The sequence below is a fragment of the Lontra canadensis genome, unplaced genomic scaffold, assembly GCF_010015895.1.
Source record: "Lontra canadensis isolate GAN:19392208 unplaced genomic scaffold, GSC_riverotter_1.0 scaffold22, whole genome shotgun sequence".
Taxonomy (NCBI): Eukaryota; Metazoa; Chordata; class Mammalia; order Carnivora; family Mustelidae; genus Lontra; species Lontra canadensis.
The window spans coordinates 8,779,097-8,802,850 of record NW_022631016.1 but is presented as its reverse complement, the minus strand read 5'-3'; the positions used below and the strand labels follow the sequence as shown (position 1 = coordinate 8,802,850).

At 40.8% G+C, this 23,754-nt stretch overlaps 1 protein-coding gene across 4 annotated transcripts in view; it reads left to right on the top strand.

Annotated features, from left to right (window-relative positions):
* CTNND2 (catenin delta 2) overlaps nucleotides 1–23,754 on the top strand; it is an 895,372-nt gene that overhangs the window by 435,185 nt on the left and 436,433 nt on the right. The gene's annotated exons all lie outside the window — the stretch shown is intronic.

The following is a 23,754-nucleotide window of genomic DNA, read 5'->3' as shown; positions in this document are numbered from 1 at the left end:
GGTGTGGGCACCAGCCTTCTGGGTCAGCTTCCACACTCTTTGCATGGCATCCATGAATCTCCTTGTGAGCAAGCAAATTCTGGTCCTGGGCAGCAGGACCCTATTCCAAGTTCTGTACCCCTGCTTCTAGACCACACTCAGGATACCTGGTACCCTGAGAAGATCGGCATGGCACAGTTCTCTTTCATTGTTAATTCCACCTGTGGAGCATCCCTGCTCCTGTACATGCAGGGGCAGAAACCTGACCACATAGAACATCATTTCCCCCCAAAAGGAGCTTGTCACAAAGAATCAATTGGGTGGGAGGGGGGAGGGGAAGTAGATGAGAAGGCACAAGTAACTTTCATACCGATGGCCTCACAGAACCACCGCTAACAGGGGCCTTGGACGTGCTGTCATCTCCCCAGTATCTCAGGAGTCTAGGGATAGGTACTCTCTTCAGCAAGTGATTCTTTACTGACCTTTTTACAGGCATTCTTTTTTTTTAAGTACATCAAGTTAGGATGGAGGGGGTAGCTGACAATACTTGAATCTTCAGAGAACGAGAAGAGAGAAGATTAAATTATGTATTATTCTTAGTATTTTTTTTACACTGGAATCCATAGATTTTCCTCAAAATGAGATGTGTCATAACCTAGTGTTGATTTGATTATAGAATTTGGAAGACACTAGCTAGTATGTTTTGCCATATTTTCTTCAATCTTTTTTCCAAAGGCAAGAGATCCAAAGGAACTCAATAATCCAACAGATGAGTTTCAAGATACTGATAGAAGGTCTGGAACTCAACGTAACTCTTCTGAATGAGTACCTTCCAGATGAATGGCTGCAGGAGAGAGCAGTCGGTTTTTAAGCATTGCTTTATCTTTATAAATTAGAAAATAAAAGTCCCATAAACTCCATTTTAGTTGTACTCCTCATCTGTTTCCATGACGTCGGCCATACGGGAAGCTTTTCCAAAAATGACCATCTGCACCTGCGGATTGACGCTGACTCCTGTCTCTGACTGCTTTCTGCATGAGGAAGCCAGCCTGGGCGGTGGCAGCACCCACATTTTTATAATGAAATTCCCAAGGAATAATAATAAAAAAAAAACTCCAGATGGATTTGGTCATCTTCTCGCCAGTATTTTTGGAGAGGCTAAACCAGACCAGCCTGCTAAATTTATTTAACCACCTTAATTGGTTTTAATATTTTTAGGGCCCAAACCATTTGGAAGGGGAAACAGATGTTGCATGATGGCTGTGAGGTTTTCAGGAGCTTGCGGCAGAAATAATTATGCATCAGGAACTGCACAGTCAAACGTGATCTTCTTTCGAGTCAGTTTGGCAAAAATAAAGGTGACAGGAAAGCTGTCTCACTTTTATCCGCTTAGTCCTTTGGTTTCAAAATTGGGACACGGATTATGAGGATGCCCAGGTGTACAGTTGCTGCATTTATCATGTTTCCTGTTTTTCCCATTTGCTAAAACTTACGCATCTTCATTCGCAGTCATTGACAGCGACCTCTTAACTGTGAAAGTAACAACCTGGACAGGAAGAGAACGCCAAAAAAAAAAAAAAAAAAGTCCAGTTTTGGATGTTTTGTATTATTTCTAGAAAAACTCTGAAAGAGTATACATAGTGAAAGCGTGTCAGTTTTTGGAATATATTGTAATACACTTAATGGGAAAAGTTAGGCATATTAATAACAATGTGAACAGTGATTTTGTGAGAACATAAAATGTTTTCAGTCCCTTTTAATGTCATTATTTAAGAAAAATGTGTCTTCCAAAAGACAAAAAACGGTTATGGTGATCATGAAGTCTGAAGAAAAAAATGGGGGAGGGGAAGAAGAGAAAAATATCCTTCTAATTTAGAAAAACAAAGCACATGAGGAAAAATCATTTGCAGATCTCTACCTGTACTCAAGGTGACTAGAGAAGGCATCTCCTCTTCCATGTTTGGTATTTGTAGTAAAGATAGCCACCATGACTGAAAGCCTGTTCCAAAACCATGATTGAATATTTGTAGCATTTTCGTTCATAAAGTATGTGAGTCGGTCTCAGCTCCTTTTGTCTCTTAAACCCCATATTCTACCCAGCAGCCAGTCCTGTCCCCTTACCTTCATCATCTAGCGGGATCATCCACTTCTCATCACCTCCTTACTCAACTGGCCCACCACCCTATCACGCCTGAATCACAGCCCAAAGTTGCCTTTGGGCCATGACTGGCCTCTCAGCTTCAGCAACTCCACGGTCCATTCTGAACACAAGAGTCGGTGTGATCCTTCAAAGCTTACGTCAGCTTGTTTGACTCCTTTGGCCAAGTACTTCTTGCTTCTCAGGATACTCAGATTAAATGTCAAAGTCCCAGTTAGGACTGAGCTTACCTTCAGATGTGGGCCGTTCCCGGGGCGGGTGGCACACAGCCCTTGGGGTGCTGTCTCCCCTGCGGGACGTTGAAGATGCTCTTTCCTCTACCTGGGACTCTCTTTCCATATCTCATCACCTGCTCCCTCTTAACACCTGCTTGGTGAAGCCCTCCCAATACTTTATTCAGATCTGAACACTTACCCTACATATCCCTGCTTCCTCTTTCTCACCTTCCAACATACTATATACTTTTTTACTTGTTTATTCCATCTAAGGTCCTCTCTCAATTACAGAAGTAGACATTTTTGTCTGTTTGGTTAACGACTGAATTTCCCTAAACATACCTAGAGGCCTAGGCACCTGGGGTGGGGGGGTCAATACAGCTGGTGAATGAAACAACCCTGTTTGAAGTTTAGTTTTTAAATCATACCATTTAGATGCAATCTCAAAAGTGAATTTTAGTTCTCAGTCACTACTAGTTAACAAAAGTTAAATCAACATAATTAAAATTGCTTCTAAATGAACACATTTTGCCAGTCTCTATAGAGCCTGCCTCACGGATCAGTTGAGAATGGAAAAGAAAGGCAGAAATCTGTCTCTCTCATTTACAGATTCACTTTCCCAGCTGCCAAAGTTTAGCCGGACCTGTAGTTCATAAACACTTGCCTCCCCTGCTTTCTACTTCATTAATAATAATAATAATATTAGAAATTGAGATAGTGCTTGGGTTTTGCATGACAAAAAAAGGTCCTTAAAATACATATATTTTATATTGAAAACACATGCATTTATACCTTTTTGGGTATCTGGTGCAACTATGGCCGGGGGTTTGTGCTCTCACTGAATCCTGGCAAAGAGTCAGTCAAAAGTTGAGAAAGTGGAAAATGATGCCAGGAAGTGCTTTCTTCTCCCTGCTAGGACCGAGTCACCACAAGTGATTCCTCAAAACACATAACTGGGACCCAGGTTCCCACGACACACATGTTCATAAGCCTGAAGTCTCTGGTGTAAATTTTTTATTAAAAACACAAGTGAAAGATACAAAAATGGTTGTACAAAAAGCCAAAACACCCAAAGAATAAATAATTAGCCCTCCTTGTGGATTTATAGGTATTTACTGCACAATTTAAGAGATGGATGGATGGACGGATGGATGGATGGATAGGTAGATAGACAGACAGATTGTCTTACCTCAGTACACACTTATAAGTACATTTTCAAGTTTCGTGCATAATTAACATGAGAAATAGTCCTAACAGTGTACCCTATACCCAAAATAGGATTATTATTTGAATACATTTTCTAACTTGGCCAAAAGCAATACAATATAATTACAGTACACTTGAAATGAAATGTTGAAGCGGGAGCACTTAAATTGGCAAAGCTATTATGTTGGACTTGTGCGATTAATCTCTGAGAGGAATGGCAAACAGATTTTTAATGAGTTTTAAATGTAGGACTAAGATTGATGGATAGTCCACACTTGGTATCAAGGCTGAGGAGCGTGCAAATGCAGGGAAGGAGAGCATCCACGCAAGGTCCAAATGGGACAGACGCAGTTTCGGGCGCTTAGCTGTGTTGTCCTTCTGCCTGTCTCTTTACACGATGACTGTTTATTTGCTGTAGAATAAAGTTGAGAAACGGACATTTTGGAATTGCGGCAGCTCCTTTATTTGTTGACATCTTTAATTATTCAAACAAAACACCCTACAATGTAAAAGTTACTTTCCAAGACCCTAAAAATAGAGTTTATTTCCCACTTATGTTTATAACTTTACTTCTTCTTTTTTTAAAACACTGTATTTATTTGAGAGAGAGAGAGCGTGAGCACGCAGCGGGAGGGGCAGAGGGAGAGGGAGAAGAAGGCTTCCTGCTGAACAGGGAGCCCCAGGTAGGGCTCAATCCCAGGACCCTGGGATCATGACCTGAGGCGAAGGCAGATGCTTAATCAACTGAACTATGCAGGTGCCCCTACTTCTTAAGTTTTTGGGTTTAGTTTTTGTGTTGATATTTTTTCCTCATTATAGCCTATTTCAATCCAGTTTGTTATTCTGAAGAAAAAAGTCAGTAGAATATTTCTTCCATAAGTGAGCCTATAATACCCTAAACCTGAAGTCCCGCGTCACAAATGGTGAACAAGTGTCCACGGCCATGGCAGGAGATGCGCACTGAAGAGCAGGGACACCAGGAGAGACCAAGGTCAGGACTCAAGTTGAGAAGAAATGTCTGGCAGGTATGAGTGCTTTTCAGTAGATCAAATCCAACGTCGATGCCAAGAAGTCAGGCCATGCCTGAAAGATCACCCAAGTCCTCTTCCTGGAGGTCACTGGAAGTGAGGTATAAATAACCTTGACTTTTAAAACTGCAGTCTCTCGAATCCTCAGCTCTTTGCTCTGGGCCAGGAATCAAGCTCTCGAGTATGTGTGGGCACAAGCGACTCGCAGAAGTGAGCTTAGATAGGTCCCTGGGTTATAATGAAAAAGATGGGCCGTTGTTCATCAGTAAGGCCAAATCCCAGGGATCTTCCGTGGAGATCTCAAAACCCCCTGCTACAATCTGAGTGTTTTTGCCCTCGTCCCCCAAATTCTTGTGTTGAGATTTTTAACTCCCAATGTGGTGGTATGAGGAGGTGAGGCCTTTGGCAGGGGTTGAGTTCACAAAGGTGGAGCCTTCAGGATGGGATTAGTGCTCTTGTAAGAGACCCACAGAGGTCCTTCACCATCTCCGCCATGTGAGGATACAGTGAGACATCTGGGACCTGGAAGAGGTTCCTCACCCAACCGGGCCGGCCCCCTGATTGAAGACTTCCAGAACAGGGGAAAATCAACATCGTTTATAAGCCATCTAGTCTGTGGTGTTTGGTACAGCAGCCCAAATGGGCATAAGACACCCCTAGGGATGGGTCACACCCAGAGTGTCTGTCCCAGAGTGTCTGTCCCCTCTACCCTTATTTTCCTCTGTCACTTTTTGTTCAGTTCAGACCACATGGCTCCATATAAACTGGGTATCAAATAACAGTGAAAGGTGTTGCTAATACTGCTTTTTAATCATAAAAAATTGTATTGTTAAATTTTTAAGCTTTCCCAGAATGTACATGGGTGCTACAGAGTATCTTTTAGAAGCAACGTATTGGTCCTTGTCTCTTTCCGATCTAAAATTATTTCTTGAAAAATTACTTCTTGAAAAATAATTTCCCCAAACCTTGACTGCAAACGTTTGAATTTTTTTGAAATGTCACTCTATTGTTTCCTTGTTTATGAGGAGCGTTGGCTCAGTGATCCATTCCAGCTTTGAAATTCAGTGGTTGTATAATACTTGCTCATTAGAGCGAGAACATGGTCAAGATGAGTTAAGTCAGTCTTATCGAGGGGACAGGAGTAACTGATTCCCCAGTGACCTTGACCTGTTGTCTGTGGGCTTAGTTCATACCAAGGAAAAGTCAATCAGAGAGTTCTTGAAGCTAGACCAGCTGGAGATATACTTCGTTCTAGTAGCTGGAAGGTTGATGAGAAATCTCTCACTCGGTCTTATTGGACTTCCTGCCCACCCAACCTGTTTCTCATTCCTTGGGTCTATTTTTAGGTTTAGTCTCCATTTCCTGTAGAATGGCTGGGTTGAGGCTGAGGTTGGAACTGTTGTATCTTGTGCATTCTCTGTGCATATCCAAGAGCATGTGCAGAAGAGATCTGAAAATGTCTCACTTATTTATCCATGTTGATCCACTCAACATGTATTTATTTAGTGATGCTTTTGTTCCACACACTTCCAGGGGCATGAGATTTAGCAGTAAACAAAAACAAGCAAAGTCTCCACCTTAATGAAATTCACACATAGTGAGGGGAGAAAGAAAATGGGGAACCATAGGAAAAAAAAAAAAAAAAACAGAACAAGGGAGGAAAGAGTGAAGTGATGGTTGCCATTTTATATATATAATAGCTGAAGTAAAATTATATTTGTACAGAGCCATCAGGAAGAAGAAAGAATGAGCTGTGTCTGAGGATAATATATTGAGGGTAGGAAGTGCAAAGGCCCTGAGGCACTTGAAGGAGAGCAGCCTGCAGGAATGGCCTGAAGGAGAGGGCAGATCTATGAATAGGTAGAAAAAGGCAGAAGAGCCACCTTTGGGGGTAGAATGGTAATCAATTAACGGGACCAGCATAGTGGAAAATGACAGAAGGTGAAGGTTTGGAGTCCTTATACACAAACATCTCAATATTAACAGATGAGTGAAATCTCATATGTCAATACTCAGGTTATTCTAATGTAAATCAAATTCAGAAATTGACTGGACAATTAAGAAAACAGATAACAAATATTAGATATAAACTCAGAGCTTTGTTCTTTGCATATTCTCCACTGAATTTCTTCATTAGGTCGTCTATATTCTGTTCCTTCCTGAGGTATTATTTCCTGGAGTTATTGTTTCCTGGGCTAGCCCTGTGCTCTCAGCGAGGTGGGAGACCTTTAGCACACTGAGTGAGGAATGCCAGGGTTTCACCTATGTAGGAGGCCTCCTCTGAGCATTTACAGAAGGGCTGTTGGCAGCAGAATGGCCCAGAAGTAAGACCATTAAATCTGTTGTCAAAGGGGCCCAAGAGCTCTGTCCATTCCAGTTGCGTGATCTTGTCAAAACGACGAAAACGATGGGTAAACATTGAGAACAGCTCAGCTCCATCAAAATTCTAAGCATGAATTTTGCAATCGAAGAAGAGTCACTTTATCAAATTGCTGGAGGTGTTGACCATTGGACCTCTTCTTGGTACACAGACCGTGGGGTCTGTGCCAGGCGAGGAAAGCATGTCTTCTAGGTAGGCTAGAAATTACATTCAAAAGCTTTTATTGTCATTTGTTCTGAAGTTCTCAGTGAGCTATCTTGTAATATCTTCCCGCAAGTTTGGGAACTGGCGATCTGTGGAGAAGAGGCGCTTCTCCTATCTGTTAGAGAAATGAAAGATCTCTCTGGAAACATTTTCCTTTCTGAGGGCTGAGGTAGTTAGTGGCGAATGCTGACAAAACTCCTGGAAGTCGGACAGTGTTAAGTCTACCGCCTTCTTTGTTTTGCTCTTCTTGGCTTTTAGGAAGGACAAAAGGGATGAATATCTTTGTCTTTAATACATTGTAGCTGGTGAGGTGAAGCAGCACCTTTCCCTCGATGGACGGCCGCGAAGGCGAACTTCCCATGCCGGGGTGTTAGTACTGAGGGGACTCCTTCTTACCACAGGAAGTGGAAAACTTGACACTGACACGGTTTAGGGAGACGAGATTTCAGTGACAGTCTAGGACTGCTTGTCCGGCTTGGAAGACAGTGTCCTCTTCACCCCTCCAGCATTTTTCACTCAAGAGTTGAAACTTTGTAACTCTGTAACCTGCGGAGTAAAACCACGGGAATGGAGACAAAACTCGGAACAGCCGGTGATTGCGCCAAGCCCTCTGCCAAGCAGGGTCCGTGTAGCTTCATTTCATTCCCCACTTACTAGCTCTTCCTCATAACAAATCTGTGAGTGAGACTAGCGCTATCATCTCTGCCTTTCTGTCGAATGAAGTGAGACGGAGCAGTTAAGGGGGTTCACCTGCTGCTCATCCGGGTGAAGGGCTGGTTTTAGGAATCGAGGAACCCAGAGTTCTTGCATTACACATATGACTCCCTCATTCCAAATGATCTCTCTGCAAAGCTGAAGTTTCTAGAATTGCGCACTCTGGTAGATGCTTTAACACAGTCTTCTAGCCCATCGTTTTACTTATCTTCTCCGCAGTGACAATCTCAAGTCCGATCTCCAAGACTGGAGGGGAGGTAAGACGAAAATAAGATAAATAAAAGTTGGGAACAGGAGGATCGGCCTTAAACAGTTAAACCCACTGCTTTGCGGCAGGGCTTCTAAGAGATTTCAATATGTTAATGAGCTTTCGGAATCGCCAAGAGGAAAGTAGAACCTCTGGTATTTTCCAAGTACACGTGGCCACCTCAGGGAGCATCTGTTAAGGTCTTGCGGTGCGCTGTTTTTTCCCCCCTGGTCCCAGTCAAGAAATAATGAACTAGAGAGGCAGGATGTGCTCTCTTTCTCTGCTTCCTTCCCAGTCTGTTCATCTGTTTCTGCTCAGAGACTGGAAGTTTTCACGAAGGGGATTTCACATTCGCCGATCTGCCTGGAAATCCCACATCAGGATGCTTGTGTGGACATGAACTTTAGGACAACTCACTCCTGCTCATATTTTCAGAGATTACAGTGTCCCCAGTTTTCTTCTATCAGAGTCCAACAGCTATTTAGGACTTCGCTTCCAACGCTGTATGTATAAAACTCCATCTCTGCCTCCCTCTGGGCATCAGTGTTGGGATATGGAACAACTCTTGCAGAAGTTACCCAAAAGATTTCCACAGAAATGCTCTGCCATTCTCTCAAAAGTCCACAGTCACATTTTTGAGCTTTGAAGTAAGCAAATTCTCAGGGATTTTTTTTTTTTTTTTGAGTTAAACATATTAGTGAAGACTGAAGAGAGTAGAATGAAGGTCAAAAGTTGAAGGACGTAGTAAGATGCTATTCATTAAGCCCAAATGAATGTCAGACTCTTTGGCTTTTTACACATATTAACTCATTTAATCGGAACAGCTCTTTGGGGACCATTCTCTTCCCATGATGTAGAAACTTGCCCTGCTAGTCAATTACAAAACTGGAACTGGTCCGAAGCCCAAGGGCCAGATTCTAGAGCCCATGTGAGAAACACTGTGCTGTTTTGTCTCTCATCAGTTTGTATGATTGTTGAGTTTCTAAGGGAGTTGGGAACATAAAGGGTCATAGAGAGGTAACAGTCGACTCCAATAGGCAGCTGAAATGGAGTGGAAGTATGCATCCCAGCACTGGAGACAGACAAGGAGCCATGTTCTTGGGTCTTGGAGTCACCCAAAATGATGACAAGAATCTGGTATGGATTCTATGAAACCACATCCTGTGCACGAATAGAAAGGCAGCCAAACATGCTTGCATTTGGGGACAGTCAAGCTCCCCCATCCCCACCCTTAGGAGGTACAGATACATTACCTGTCCTTTACCAATAGGAATCAGTGGGCATCCCGTTTACCCAGAAGACTGTTTGGAAAGAATGCCAACTGTAGAGTCAGGAGTCCTGGCATCAGCACTCCTTCTGTGACCTTGAACAAAATGTTGCCACTTCTGCTCTTAAAAATGCAGATGAGCCTACAGAAGGTGTCACGAATTAATGTGATGACATGTCAATTGTCATGCAAATATCACGTGGTGAATTAATATTGTTTCCCCATTGTGCAGCTGATATATATAGCAGTTCTGCTTCTAGAAAACTGTGCCTTGAGATCATCTGTACAAAAGTGTTCCTAGACCTCTAACTCTGGATATTTTCAGAAAAGACGAATTGCTGTAACATTTTTAAATAACAAAACATATTTGAAGCTGCCTTCCCAAGAATTGGGGGCAAATGAACAAGTGTGCAACTAAGTGCATGAGAAGCATTTTCTCTACTTACAGGGGATCTAGCTCTCTGCTGGGTCACAGCACCTGTGTCTAGCCACTGGTGTAAGATTATAATCTGTGCAGAACTTCCTGTTGCTATGAATAGAATACTCATAAAAACTTGAGGGTTTCGCTAAAACGGATCTCTATTAAATGGCCACCACACCCTGTCTTACAGAGCAAGCTTTTACATATGGGTTAAATCAACACTTGTCTCCTTGATGCAGGGAGGAAAACCAAACACAATCCCTCCCTTGGGGCACATCAAGAAGTTGTAGAACCCATTAAAATCTATTACCCAGATGATTGAATTAGATCCTAGATGAGTGATGACAATCACTGTGCATGTACCCAAGCGGGTAAAGACTGACATGCAATATTCAGGCTCATAGATGCGACACTGGGCAGAGACTCACTCATAAGAATATATGAAAGTTCCATTGCCTTTAGTTATATTAATTTAGTGGTATTCATTCTCTTGCAATATAAAAGATCCCACTTAAAATGAATAGATAGATACATAGATACACAATAAAGAAAGAAACAAACTTCTCATTGCCAATGGGGAAGATTTATGCCAACAGAAGGTAAGAGCCTAAGTAGTCTTGTGTTGTGTCTCAGAGGTGCCTCAACAAGCAGGCTTGGTTTTGATGGAAAGCAAAATGTTAAATCCCTCTTACCTGTGATCACTTCAGTTCTCAGCAGAACAAACCTTCCTTGATAAGGATTCGTTACCATCTCTTAGAGTAAAAAGTCATCCTTTCCCATGCCCTTCTTTCTCTCCTGTTAGAAATGTATGATCACTTCTTGAATGACAAAATGATTGATTTTTAAACCAACACATCAAAAACTGAAAAGCAAAAAGGAGGAAGGGGGAGGGAATGAGTCCCACAGAACTTTCTAAGCTGTCTCAGAAAAGAGGCTTTAAAGGTCACCTCCTGCCATTTAATTTGAAATTCCCCGTGGATGCTTGGAAATCTAAATCAAGATCAAGCTCATCGCGAGAGGGTAGGGGTGTGCCAGGACTGTGGGAGGCGTGGTGCTTCACACAAATATACGGGGTTTGGGTAAACTCTTCTCACTAACAACGGGAGGACCATGGTTCTAACACGTGTGTCCCGCGATAAGGCGAACTAGAAAAAAATTAGAAGGGGGTCCAGAAAACTGTTTTTATCACTCTAGCTGGCAAAACAAATGAGGTTATTTGCATGATGCTTCATCTTGGAAGCAAACAGAAAATAATACCAATTTAATTTCCCTTCCCTTCTTCCTCTCAGTAAAGCAGCTTTTACGATTGACTTCAATTCCATACTTTAGTCTTGCACTTGGCCCTTTGTACTACCCACGTTTGAATGGTTCCTGTCTACCCTGTTCAGCCTAGACCTAGAATGAGTTCAGCACTTCCACCTTCAATGTCATGATGCAAAATGGGAGTTTATCTGCCAACATTCAGTTTTCTAATACGGACGGTCCCCAACTTACGATGGTTCAATTTATGATTTTCTGATGGTGCGAAAGCAATACACATTCAGTAGAAACCATACTTCTTCTTACCATACTTTGGAGCTTTTCTCAGGCGCACAGTGTGGTGTCTGGTCCTCTCTTGTGGCGCGACCCCTGTCAGCCACGCAGTCACGGGGATCAACAATCTGTACGCTGACACTCATCTGTCCCCACACAGCCATTCTGTTTTTTCATTTTTAACAAACTACATGAATCAATACTTTGTTGTAAAATAGGCTTCCTGTTCGATGATTTTACCCAATGGTAGACTAACGTGGTGTTCTGAGCACATTTAAGGTAGGATAGGCTAAGCTATGGCATTCAGTAGGTGAAGTGTATTAAAATGCATTTTCCTCTTTACTTTCAACTTATGATGGGTTTCTCAGGATGTAACCTTATTGCAAACTGAACAAAATGCATACCCAGAAGTGTTCCATTCGTAAGAAAGAATCTGAAAGACTCCTCAAAAAAAAAAAAAAAAAAAAGAAAGAAAGAAAGAAAGAAAAAAATCAAGACACACAGAAAACCCACAAAACTTTCTGTTCTAGATTTTCTCCTACATTGTATCTTAAGATTATCTACGGAGAAATCAGAAGATTTTTGTAAACCGAGATTACATCTGATTTGCACACAAAATTGATTTAGAAAGTGTAAAAACAAAACAAATATTATGCTAATCATATTTTATTAGGTTTTTGTAAGTAGAATCCTAACGTCATCTAAGGCTTGTTACAGAGAATATGGGTTAACCTATGTGGAGAAGAATAAAGTAAATAATTTGCTACTAAACAGCTAATTGGGGGGTATCTGGGTGGCTCAGTCAGTTAAGTGTCTAACTCTTGATTTCAACTCAGGTCATGATCTCAGGATCATGAAATCAAGTCCCAGCCAGTGTTGGGATCTACACGGGGCATGGATCCTGCTTAGATTCTCTGTCTCTCCCTCTCCCTCTTGCCTTTCCTTCCCACCCCAGTTGTGCATGCTCTCTCTCTCTAAAAATAAGTAATTAGTTAATTCATTAATTAAAATAAATAAATGGATAAATGGTTAATTTGGCCTCTGGTTCCTTTTCAATGTGTTAAACCCTATAAAGTGTTAACGCTGGTTAGGTAAATTTCTATTTAGAACAGTGCTCCAGAAGCCGTGAAACGATCGTATTTCCATTTATTAAAGAAAATTAGGTATCATCCTATAGAAAATGACTTTCAAGCAGAGTAATATAAATCTAGCAGAAACCAATACAGTGGTCTTCACGAGGAAGAGTACAAGCCTGAGGGGAGGGAAAAAAGGGGGGAATTGTGTTATATCTTTACCTAATGAAAAACAAAATGCTTTATTTTTATTTATTTATTTTATTATTATTATTTTTTGGACAGAGAGAGATCACAAGTAGGCAGAGAGGCAGGCGGGGGGGGGGGAAGCAGGCTCCCCGCTGAGCAGAGAGACCGATGTGGGGCTTGATCCTAGGACCCTGGGATCATGACCTGAGCCGAAGGCAGAGGCTTAACCCACTAAGCCACCCAGCTGCCCCAACAAAATGCTTTAATTACACAAATGTAATTCTGAATTATTAATAATTTTATTTGCTTATTTGAGAGAAGGAGAGAGAGAGAGGGAGAGAGAACGTGTGAGAGGGGGAGAGAGACTGAGCAGGAGTTGGGGGAGGTGCAGAGGGTGAAGGACAAGCAGACTCCCTGCCGAGTGGGGATCCCAACGCCCGCCTTGATCCATGGAACCCAAGATCATGACTTGAGCCAAAGTCAGACGCTTAACCAACAGAGCCACCGAGGCGCCCCTTGGATTTGTTTTTAAAGAGGTGTTCCTTTTCGAGGGGAGGAGTAAGTACCCCATGGCTGGAAATGCTGGGGTGTATATTCTTTCGCTGCTATCCTAGAACCAGAATAGAGCCTTGCCTGGATGGAAGACTCTCCTGTTGGTGATCAGTAAATCTCGTGCTCCCTGACATTCTGAGTCTTATCTTCTTCGCTCAAACTCCACATAATTTACAATAAGCAGTGACGAATTAGCCAGTGATGGAAGCTGTGCAGGGCAAAGAGAAAGAAACTGCCGTCAGGTCCTCAGTAGACCCAGAAATGACACAGTTTCACCTTCCTGCAGTGTCCTTTCTCCAAAGAGAGCTCAAATGCTCTGCAGAACAGTTGGGGCAGCTTATAGCTCTGCGAATACTGAGGACGGCTTTAGGAAGACGGTCTTTAGTGGCGGAAATCAGCCTTTGTTATTAGCGATCCTAGACACGGCGCATTACCTCATGACTGGGTTGAAGGCTTATTAGTCGAGCGGTTGTGTCTCTTGTAAGAAGTGGCTTTTTTAGGAGAGAGACACTGTGGGGAGGGCACAAGTTCTGACGTCCCCGGCATCTTGTTTTAAACTCCAGCTTCCTTTGTCACTTTCTAGCTCCATAGCCTTTGGCAAATCCCTTTGGTTCCCTAGCCTGTAAAGTGGGGATGAGGTCTCCTGCTTTTCAGGGTAGTTGAAGGATTTCCAGTTGCATATGTGGGAGCACCTGAAACAGGCAGGGACTCATCACGACTGGCTGTCGACAAGTAGGAGCCACTCATGCGAATTCCTTCTCCGGGAGTTTCTTTCTTCAACCCAAAGTTGATCCATGTAATATACATGTGTTATGATGGAGTTCAAACATGTGCAGCTCAAACAAGTATATGCCCATAGCTTGTGTGTTTTAAGCCACAAAATTCTTAGATTTTCAATTAAATGAGCTATTTCAAAGCAAGTTTAGGTTTCTCCTTTGAGCTTTCTTTCTTTTTTTTCTTCCTGAAACCAACTGATATTATATACATTGTCTGGATACAGGTCAACATGCTTGTTGGCGTAACAGGCTACAGAGAATGAAAAGAGAACAAATAGGTCTTGAGAAATCTCATATCATCATGAACATCTAGATATATGTTGCTTTAAAAAAAAACAGATATTATTAAATCATGGTATTTGTTACTAGAACCCAAAACAAAGCCTTGAAGTTTCCTTAAGAGTTGAGTTGTAGAAAGTGAATTTCTTGGGGAAAGGAGCAACTTTACAGTAATTTCCCAGCTCCTCCCTAATTATCAGCATTTACAGTCATGTATATATATGTAAAGTTATTAAAATTATATGACCTAAAATAGTTGCACTTCTGAGAAACTTGAGATTCCTCGGCGTTTTTATTTTTTATTTTTTTAAAGATTTTATTTATTTGACAGACAGAGATCACAAGTAGGCAGAGAGGCAGGCAGAGAGAGAGGGGTGAAGCAAGCTTCCTGCTGAGCAGAGAGCCCAATGTGGGGCTCGAGCCCAGGACCCTGGGATCATGACCTGAGCGGAAGGCAGAGGCTTAACCCACTGAGGCACCCAGGCGCCCCTCCTTGGCATTTTTAAAAGGTTAAATCTCATTCATTTTTTGTTTAGGGGATTTTTTTTTTTTAAGAAAAATTATTGCTTAAAAGAAAAAGAAAAATCATAACATTTTTTAAAAATTTGGGGTTATATTTTTCCAAAGCAACTCAATTTTCCTTTGTAGAGCATTAAATGCATTTCTGTTTACCAATATATTCTCTTCATTAATTCAGAGACTTGCAATAAAACCGTATCAACCATAATAGTTGAAAGACTAAGCTAAAAAAAAAAAAAGCAAATATTGTATTCCATTTGCTCTTTTTATTGATGTTCTACAGCCTGGCCTTTCATACCATCTATGCCAGCATTGGGAGCTTAGCCCAGGGGCACGCAATAGCTCCTCCCCACGCAAACATTTAACATCACTGAAATAAGCTAATCCATTAAAGTTTCTTCCCGAAGCATCCTTAGCTTTAGAATTTACAGAATATGCCTGAAATTATCCTTGTAATCACCATGGGAAGTATCACTATTGGGACAAACAACAGACGAAAGCAATCTTTGGAATACTGCGGTTGCCAGTTGTATTTATTTGCACATAAATAATTAAAGGATAATCCTAAGTGGAAAGATATGCCATTAGACTTATTTTTTTTAATGAAAAATTGTGTTATTTACATGTGCTGTTTAATCTGAATAAGTCTTAATTTTCTGTTTCAAATTTAAAATAGACGTATTATGGGATTTAGAAAAACATATTAGATCATTAATGTAAGCACTATAGAAAAATAAGTTGAGAATGTCTTTCACGAGAAATAATACATCATTAGAATTTAGAGTCTTAGTCTGATGCTCTTGTAATACTACTAACCCTAAGATAATTGTGATGGAAAGTTTTCAAAGAATACAAGGCCTGTACCTGGCTCTGGCATGCACAACTGGGGGAGAAGAATTACACTGTACTGGGATGTTTCTAAAGCACTTGATTCTAGCTGTAGCTCTGCCACAAAAGAGGATGATGTTGGGAAGATATAACGTCTTTAGCCTTCAACTCTTATATTAAATGTGACTTTTGTACTAGATGAGCAACAATGCCTTTTTATTTTTATTTTTTGTGGATCAGGTTAAAGTCTTACATACATTAAAGCTATGGCTATTACACTTTAAAGGTAGATTTCTAATCCAGAAGTGTGTCAGTATCCTATGCACAAACCTCTCTCTATCATAAAAGAGACTCTGGTCCTAAAGTTGTTTTTTGTTTTGTTTTGTTTTGTTTTGTTTTTAAGCTTCTTTAAACCCCAGAATTTTTGCAACAGTAAAGTATTCTTTGTATTAAAGACCACTCTTATATTTTCTTCGTATGTCTACCCTGTATGACAACTTGTAGCAATGAAACTAGTCTATTAAGACTGATGTTAGGGGGCGCCCCTCTGCCTTTGGCTCAGGTCATAATCTCAGCGTCCTGGGATCCAGCCCCCCATCAGGCTCTCTGCTCAGCAGGGATCCTGCTTCCTCCTCTCTCTCTGCCTGCCTCTCTGCTTACTTGTGATCTCTGTCAAATAAATAAATAAAACCTTTAAAAAAATCATTTATTAAAAAAATAGATGTTAGGTATTTGAAAAAGAATAATGGATTATTAGTATATTTAATAATGGAAGAGTACTTATAAATAATTGCAGAAAAATACAAAAATCCTAATGGAAATGTATGCAAAGGACATGAACATGTAATCACCATGAAAAGAGTAAATATTTACAAGAGAAATAAAAATGGGGTCAAATTCTTAAAAATCAAAGAAGCCATAATTAAAAGAAGTGTTTACCAATTGAACATGTGGGTCCCTCAAAGCTTACAGATTGAAATCCTGACTCTAGTAGGATGGTACTGGGAGGTAGAGCCTTTGGGAGGTGATTAGGTCAGGAAGGGGAGCCGGCATGGATGGGATCAGGGCCCTTAAAAAAGGGCCTTAGAGCTTAAAAAGAGCTTAGAAAGCTCTTGCTTTCTCTCTATCAACTAAGGCTGTAAGAGGTCCCTGTGCAACCAGAACCAGATCGTTCTGGCACCCCAGTTTTTTATTTCCAGCCTCCAGAACTATGAAAAATAAATTTCTATTGTTCATCCACCATCCAGCCCTTATATTCTGCCTTAGCAATCCAGATCGAGACAAGAAGATACACCAGTCTTACCTACAAAATTGAGAAGTACATATTTTGAAATACTCAGTGCTAGCTTGGGTGCAGTGACCTCCATAACATTCACAAACTACAGGCAAGGAGAGAAAATTGTCTCAATTTTTCTTCTAAAAAAGTAGCAATATGTACAACACCCTTAAAAATGATTACAACCACAGTGTCATTTAATTCAGTTTGCAGACGTCAATTCGAAATTGATTTATATTTTAAAAATATATAAAACCATCCCTCCAATAAGAGGTGAGTAGTTAAAAAATTACAATGCATCCATTGATTACAGCATTATGCAACCATTAATTTTCAATATGATGATATCAGAAAAAATGTTGACAATAATGATAAGGAACAATACCACACATGCCTATTATAATACACTCTTGATGAACAGGATATCTCTACTTAGGTTGTATATTAATATAATTTTATATTTATATCTTTATCTCTGAAATATGGTTAATTTTTATCTTATCTATAAACTTATTATTTCTAAAACTTCAACAATAGCATGGATTGATTTGATAATCTGAAGAAAGGGCAAAGCCTGAACAGAATTCTCTCTCTAATATCGATAAATAAAGACATTTTTTGCCCCCCAAATATGAAGGAACTTGTTCATAAAATTGCTGCTTTGGAACATATTTCTAAATTTGAATCAGTCTCTTTCCAGAAAGACATGTTTTGCCTTGAAGATTTGATAATACAAGGTCCCATGAAGAAGCCCACCGCGCACTGGGGTTAGTGGAGCAGATGGGAGGGCCCGCTGGCTTCCCTTCCCTATACTAACATACTGGATGGATGGATGGTTGTGATGATTGACGATACGCCTCTCTCCAACAGTGTCAGCTCTTTTGAAGAGCTCTAAATGTTGCCCAGTGACACCATCACGGGAGGCATGACTGTTCCATTGCAGGTCCTGACAGTGCAGCCCAGCCTTTAGTCCTAGAGTATTGTAGGGCAATAAGGAGAACAACGTCTTTTGTACGTTTTGTGACAGGACTTGCCAGCGGCACTTTTGACTGGTCCAGATGACATGTATAGTGACTGGCCCAAGGAAAGAATCTTCTGGTGACATTTATAATACACATTACAGAAATATAAGAAGTGACTCATTTTATAAAAATGGCAGGTAGGTTGAGAAAGGTGCTGAAGCCAAGAGCTGCAGAAGGCAAGGAATGTGAGTATGTGAGATGCACAGTCCAGTGTAGACTAACCAGCCCCTTATTAATTCCGAGAAAGGATTTTCTACCACTCAGTTTTTGCTATTTCCATGAAAGGAAGGGCTATTTCCAGATTTCTTGGAGTAAGACCTTGCGTCATACTATCTGGCAACTGTAAAGATAATGAGTTCCTTGGAATGACGTTAAATTCAGTGGATCCAACAGAAGCTGTCTTACGTTCAGTCAACATTTACTGAGTGTCAGTTGGCCAGAGGGGTTGGTAGATATTGGGGATAGAGCAGTGAACAACACAAACTATCTTTACTCTCTTCATCAAAATAAAAAACTACACAGCAAAGAAAACAATTGATGTACCTAAAAATCAACCTGTGGAATGGGAGAAGATATTTGCAAATGACATATCTGATAAGGGGATAGTATCCAAAATATGTAAAGAACATATAAAACTCAATACCCAAAAGATGAACAATCCGATTAAAAAGATGGGCAGGAAACTTGAACATTTTTCCAAAGAAGATGCAAACAGACACGTGAAAAGATGCTCAATATCACTGATCATCAGGGAAATACAAATCAGAACTACAAGGAGATATCACTTCACACCTGTCAGAATCTACAACTAAAATCAACAACACACCAAACAACAGGTGTTGGTGAGAATGTGGAGAAGAAGAACCCTCTTGCATTATTGGTGGGAATGCAAACTGGTGCGGCCACACTGGAAAACAGTGCGAAATTTCCTCAGAGAGTTAAAAATAAAACCACCCTACAGTCCAGCAACTGCACTACTATTCACCCCCCCAATACAAAAATGCTAATTCAGTGAGATACATGCTCCCCAATGTGAATAGCAACATTATCTACAATAGCCAAAGTATGGAAGCAGCCCATGTGTCCATCAGCTGATGAATGGGTATAGGAGAAGTGGTATGTAAATACAATGGAATATCACTCAGCCATAAAAATGGAATCTTGCCATTTGCAACAACAGGGATAGAGCTACAGAGTTTTATGCTAAGTGAAATAAGTCAGTCAGAGAAAGACAAATACAGTCTGATTTCACGCATATGTAGAATTTGAGAAACAAAACAGCAAAGGGAAAAAAGAGAGAGAGAGAGAGAGGCAAACCAAGAAAAAGACCCTTAACTCCAGAGAACAAACTGATGGTTACCAGGGGGAGGTGGGTGGGGGATGGGTGAAAGAAATGATGGGAATGAAGGAGGGCATGTGAGGTGATGAGCCCTGAGTGTTGTATGGAAGTGTTGAATCACTATATTATACATCTGAAACTAGCATTACACTGTATCTTAACTAACTGGAATTTAAATAAAAACTTAAAAAAGAAACTATCTTTACTCTTGAGGAAAGTGTATTCTAGTAAGCATTACAGTTAATAGGTATCCCAGCAATAAATAATATAATTTATTAAATATAATGTTATTAATGAAACAATACAATTTCCAATAGAACAACGGAACATCTGAAAAAAGAATAATAACAATAGCCCATCAGTTAGGATGGTTTCAGCTGCAAGTAACAGGGAAACCAACACAACAAATTAATATCTCACTTTCTTGAAGTGACCACCAGAGCTGATTGTGACTCAGTGAAGTCATTACATTAGGGACCAGGGGATCTCAGAGTCTGCTTTTGTGTTCCCTGCTATCTTTATCCTCTCAATACACTACCCCCTTTTCCACCCTGACACTCAGATGGCTTCTGGCTTTTATAAGGCCGCCTGCTGTTTACCCACATTTGATGAGAGCTAGAAAGAGCTTCCTGATGAGGGCTAATCCAAACCTTATTGGCATCACAACGGCCAGTAACAATGTGGTTTTTGGCTGGAATGCTAGCTACAGCCACATGAGCTCATTGACAAAGCCTAAAGATGCTGAATTCTTCTGTGAATTCACTATTCATTTGAAACAGTTGATCAATTAATTTGCTTTCAAATACAAGGACAATGAAATGCTCATGAGACAAAAGCTTAGGTTTCTCTCATAAGTAATTGTATTATATCTGTAAGTAACTTTAAAATAATCAAATGCATTTTTATAACAGCATCCAAAACATTTATTTGGCCTCACCCTAAGCAGTAACAATGAATCCTTTGTGTTTTGATTAAAATTAACTTTCAATGAAAAGTTTAGATACCTAGACAATTTTGTTTTTTCTTTTTCATTCTTTGGGATTTATTAGCATCAGAACTCAAGTTCTAGGATTAAAAATTATGTGTTAGGCAAGATAAGGGTATTTTCTACCTTTCAATGAGGTGTTAGTATAGGAAGTAAGAACTTAAAATTAAATTAGATTCTTTTACTTGCATTTTTATATCTATTTTTAAATTAGATTCTTTTACTTGCATCACTACCTAATTCTTTTTTATTTAAGAAAAACAAAACAAAGCAAAATTAAACACACTAATAAAATGCTAACAAAGCAGTCAAACCTAACCCCTCTGAAGTGTTTGAAATATTATAATATGGTCTTATTTTTTTTTCTTGGTTCATGTTTAAGGATGGATGTGGCCCGTCTGTTGCCTACTGATTTTTTTAAAAACTAAATTTTAAAATAATTCCAACTAATCATTTAATAAACTTTACACATAAATCCATAAACTGAGTGTTCAGACTGATGGTATTCTAGATCCCATATCAATCATTATTGGAGTTCTACATTATTGTTAGCTATTATGAATCATTTGGTATAAACACATTTATCAGCAGTAACAGTTGAGCAGCATGGCTAATCTTCGAATGTGCACAGTTAGGATATAATTTTATTATTTTATGATTCCACACAGGGACTAATCCATCACCTCTTTTTTTTTTTTTTTAAGATTTATTTTAGAGAGAGAGTGTATGCAAGCACAGGCAGTGGCAGGGGGCAACAAAAGATGGAGAGAGAAGCTCAAGCAGGCTCCCTGCTGAGCACAGAACCCAAAGTGGGGCTGGATCCCATGGTCCTGGGATCATGATGTGAGCTGAAATCAAGAGTTGGAAGCTTAACCAACTCAACCATCCAGGTGTCCCTCCATCACCTTGTATCACACCATTAAGAAGATTCTGCCTCCTTCCTCCCTGACTTCGTCATCAGGAGAATTGAATATAATATAATTGTGTGTATTGGGAACTCTCTAAGTGGCTTACTTAGTTTATAAATAACCAGAGAGTCAGGATTCCTGGAATGCAGTCACAAGCAATTTTATTTTGTTCTCACTATCCCTTTAAAATGTATTCAGTGGGAGAACTCTTTCTTTGGCCCCTGTTTTTAACACAGCCCTTGTCAGCCAGGTGGCTGGTGAAAATATTTGTGTACTTCTGTTTGGGTTGATAGCAGCTGTCTGCCCTAACTACACCTCACCCAGCCACCAGCCAGTGACAGACCACCCAACGCCTCCCCTGTAACCGCCCTTCTTTCCAGCGCAGCAGTGAGAAGGCACAACCCGGAACCCAAGGGCTCTGCTCCGACCTTGACAATGGTTGCTCTCAGTGATTAGTGCCTAAGCCATACTGGTTGTTAACTTTTTTGACTATTTGGTTAATAAGTGGTTTTAAAGATTACTTTAATTTTTAAAACAGTCTCATTTGATACTTAGAATACCAACTCTCATAATCAAAACTTCATTCACAAGCATAGTTATTTGCTGTCCTTCTAGACAAGGTGTCCTATAGGAAGGGTTTTCTGCTGGCCGTCTGGGAGGGGAGTTATGGAGCCCCACAGAGGTGGGGGGGTGGGGCATGTGGCTAAGTGGGGAACAGGGAGGAAGGGACACCAAGGAGCTCTCCTGCAACCTTCTGCCTCTCTCTGTGGAGGTCGACCTCTTAAGATGCCTCTCATCCCTGACTCACTTTTATAACCCACATCAGGCTCGAGGAATCCACATCTCTTTCCCAACCAGTCTTGCAAAGTACAGCTCAACTTCTCTGCAGTCACCTTGCCTTCAGACCGCCCGTCAGCAGACAGGCAACCTACTTCTTGCCTTTTTTAACTTTTCCAGTTCAGAGTTAGATGATGAGTCCCTTGTTTACCCGCACAGTCTCTTCATGCTTGAGGCATGCAGAAGCGTCTTCCAGAAGGGCTCTGAGCATGACAAATCGTATACTGGCTTGTAAAGCTTCTTCTTGTAGCAAACCACACCCCCACCCCATGCCATTGGCCAGACGATGCTGCATGACTGATCTTAACCCTGCTGGGCATGAAATCTAAATCCTCCCCTACACCTGAGAGAAGGACTGGGATACTTGCAAGTCACAGAATTGGGTCCATTCAAAATTGGCATCTGAGTTTATATCTCGATTTGTGTTTTTGTTTTTGTTTTAGTTTTTGTTTTTGTTTTCGTGCGTGTATCTCACTTTGGTATGTGATCCCTGCCATTTTATGCCTGTGCCCAAATGTCCATTGAAATACTGTTACATTTACATTTAATTGTTTAAGACTGCATTTCAAACTGACATTTTATTTCAGAAAACTGGTTTTCTTGTTTTTATTTATAGAATTTACTGCCTAGCAAATAACCTATGTGTATTATAGAATGCTCACTTTCTTGTTTTAAATTCTGTTTTCCAGCACCTCTACCTTACCAACCCTGTTTAATTACTTTGGACAAAATTCTCCCCCCTGTAACCTCAAGGGCCCCTTAAGTGGGCCTTTACTAATACTGTGGGTTTTTTTGTTTGTTTGTTTGTTTGTTTGTTTTTGTTTTTTTCTTTTCGTTCACTGGAGTTCAGTCCTGTTATTTGGTTATCATCAGGATAGGGATCTTAGGAATGGGTGAAGAAAGGCAAAGAGAGCCCGTGTGGCAAAGCCAGGTTGTCTGACCCTGCTAAGGCACCTAGAGGAAGCCTCTCTGGGACCCCAGGACTCTCACAGATGGAAGGAGAGTCAGCCTGCCATTTAGTTTCTGTTATGGGTTCAGGCATGTCCTCCGCAAAATATATGTTGAAGTCCTAAACCCCAGAAACTGTGTGTTGCCTCATTTGGAAATAGGATCCTTGCAGATGTAGTCAAGTTAGGATGAGGTCATACTCCAATAGGGCAGGCCATCACCCAACATGTCTGACGTGTTTATGAGAAGAGGGACATTTGGACACACACACATGAAGAAGAAAATACTGTGTGGTGACCGGAGGCAGAGGTTGGAGTGATGCCTCACTAAGCCAAAGAATGCCCAGGGTCACCAGCAACCCCCAGAATCTAGAGGAAAAAAAAAAGATAGGATCCCTCTCTAGAGTCTTCAGAGAGAAGCTGTGCTTCTGATAACTTGACTTAAGATTTCTAGCCTCCAGAACTCTGAGAAAATACATTTCTATTGCTATCAGACACCCAGTTTGTGATACTTTGTTATATCAGCTGGAAGAAACCGTTCCCTCTTAGCTTTATGGGACAAACAGACCCTCGTACTCACTCAGAGTTGAAGGTGGTTCTTGACCATGAGCTCTCTGCTGGGCAATTCTTCACATTGTTCACACACACACACAACCCCCCCCCCCATCCTCACCCGATCCCTGCACCTGAGTACCAGCACTGTCCACAGGACCTCAGGGCAGATCAAGGCTTTGCCCATGCTTTGATCTCCCCAAGTCCCAGAGGGTAAGAGCAAGGGCCCTACAAGCGATCACATTCCCAGAGCTGGTCAATTACTTGTAACTACTGTTCCCGATACACGGACTGGTCCCATCTCACACTTCCTCATTTCC